Source organism: Lactuca sativa, chromosome 1 (genome assembly GCF_002870075.4).
Source record: "Lactuca sativa cultivar Salinas chromosome 1, Lsat_Salinas_v11, whole genome shotgun sequence".
NCBI lineage: Eukaryota > Viridiplantae > Streptophyta > Magnoliopsida > Asterales > Asteraceae > Lactuca > Lactuca sativa.
This window is the reverse complement of record NC_056623.2, coordinates 126,473,033-126,475,558: the sequence shown is the minus strand read 5'-3', so window position 1 is coordinate 126,475,558 and position 2,526 is coordinate 126,473,033. Positions and strand designations below refer to the sequence as shown.

Here is a 2,526-nt window from a genome sequence, read left to right as displayed (position 1 = left end):
ATATGGCCTCCTATAATTTTCGTCCACTCCATTCTAAGGAGTCCAATAGCCTACTTTCACAACTATCAGTGATTTGCAAAAAGTCTCGTATTCCTTTAATTAGTTCCTTTAATCCAGAAATTAATTCCAAATTAATTTTTGATTAAATACTAATTAAATAACATGATTTTTAAGTAATATATTATTCTCATAATACATTAATAAATCAATTTATTATTCCAAATAATAAATTCAAGCTCTCTCTCCAAAAATCATCCTGTCAAGTTACTAAAGTGAAGGCAACCCAAAAGGACCATGCTACTGTCCAATCAAGTACATACCAATTATAGTTATGGGATTAGACACCTAATCCAAAATCTTCTGTCTTCATCTTGTTTGGTGGTTTAAAAGGATTTTTCTTTCATCATTTTCACTAGGCCCTTTCTTCCGCTCTTCATGAGCCTTCAACCTCACTATCACTTCTTAAACTGTCATTACATCCAAATCACCAAATTGCTCTAAGTTTGAAGCAATTTGAAGGAATTTGGGTGGAATGGCTCGTAGTAATTTCTTCACCAATCACCATACATGATTCTTCAACAGTTCCATCAAGGTACGAATATTACTCACGATGTTACTCACTTTCACAGCGAATTCATCTACAACCTTCATATCTTTCATGCTTAAGGTTTCAAACTCTGCCTTCAAAGTTTGGATTCTTGCTGTTTTTACTCTATCTGCCCCTAAAAACCTTGTCTTTAACACATCTCATAATTCTTTTGTTGTTTGCTTCTCCGCCAATGACAGCAACATGTCTTTTGTAATGCCTTGGTAGATAGTTGCTAAAGCCATCTTGTCTTTCTTCACTTTTACCACTGTTTTTACTGTTCTGAGCTCAACTACATCCCAAACTCCTTGATCTCGCATGAACACCTTCATTTTTATAGCCCAAATAGCATAGTTGTTTCTTGACAGCATAGGGTAGTGGAGTGTGATCTGCCCCTCCTTCTTGTTGTTGTTGCTTCCTGTTATCTTCAACACGCGAGGTTGATACTTGGGCATGCATGTTGTGCTCTAATACCAAAGGTTGGAATTTGCATAAAGGATAAAAACTTTAACTAGTGGTAATTAACAGGAAACACAAAAAGAAGTATTCGCAGTGAGGCAAAATCTGCGCCATCATTCATGGAAAACTGAAAACGGAATGCATGCCAACATATAATTTGCTTTCTATTTAAGCTAGAAAAAAGAAATGCCTAACATAAATGAAAAAACCTATCATGTAAGCTTGAATATAGGGATCACTAACCAAGGTGACTTGGGCTTATTCAAACACTCTAGACTAAGTAAAGTTGTAGATAAAAACATGCAGTAAGTAAACATATTAACATCTGGATTAAGTCAACAAATTGTCACTCAATTCACTCTCAAACTCTTATTTGTCTATCAATGGAAAGTGGAAAATATAAGCACTAGACTCGTATAGTATAGTTTTTTTTGCGACAACAAGTGGTAAATCTCATGATTTTTTAACAATATGAAACTTTAAACTGTTAACAACCACATATTGTAATAACAAAACACATAACATTTAACAGCAATAAGAAAAAAAAAAGATGTAATAAATTGACAAATATTAAAAACAAACACATTGTCAAATATATCCTAGTTATTTAGGACAAGAAAAAACTTTAACGATACATCCCATGATATTCATACATGGACCAACAAAAGACGACGAACATTAATGCATCCAGCATCTCCAACATCCATAATAATGATGGCCTCCGTTTATATCATCATCAGATTCTCCTACAATAGGTTTTTTTTCAACACATAAGCACATAAAATTTATACACAAACACTGGAATACAAACACACATGTAAACAAGTCTCATGACAATAATTAATAATAAATCAGGTTGTATGAGAGTATAAATGTGTGTGCGTGTGTGTATGTATGTATATAAATATATATATATATATAATATATATATATATATATATATATATATATATATATATATATATATATATATATATAAAGGGGGGGGGGGGGGGGGGGAGGTCACATGTGATTAAAAAAAATAGAGATCTTGAGAATCAACCTCAATCATATATTTCTTATTTGTTACTTTAATGCTCCAGTGTACCGACAGCAGCAAGGTATATCTAATCATAAATGATTATATGACAGAGAGGTATAATCATATCTGATTATACATGTTTATACGTATATGTATAATTATAAATGATTATACATATTACAGATTGAGTAATCATATATGATTATAACACTTAGTGGTAAAAGAAGTGGTGGTGGCAGAGTTGGCGGAGGTATAAGTGAAGGACGTGACAATAGTGGATTGTGCTGGTGTCAGAGGTGGTGGTAGTGGTAGTGGTAGTTGCAGTTGGGGGTGGTGCGAATGGTGGCGGGGAGAGAGATAGATAGAGAGAGAGAGAGAGAGAGAGTGAGAAAGACAGACAAAGAGAGAGAGAGAGAGAGAGAGAGAGAGAGAGCGAGAGAGGGGGGGGATGAGTTAATGT

At 34.0% G+C, this 2,526-nt stretch overlaps 1 long non-coding RNA gene across 1 annotated transcript in view; it reads right to left on the bottom strand.

The window, feature by feature from the left end:
- Window positions 1–1,585: 1,585 nt before the first annotated feature.
- The window catches only part of LOC128128530 (uncharacterized), a 3,462-nt gene continuing 2,521 nt past the window's right edge, over window positions 1,586–2,526 (bottom strand). Inside the window, exon 2 of the long non-coding RNA XR_008226516.1 lies at window positions 1,586–1,791. This is a non-coding gene — a long non-coding RNA (uncharacterized LOC128128530). The remainder of the gene's footprint in view (window positions 1,792–2,526) is intronic.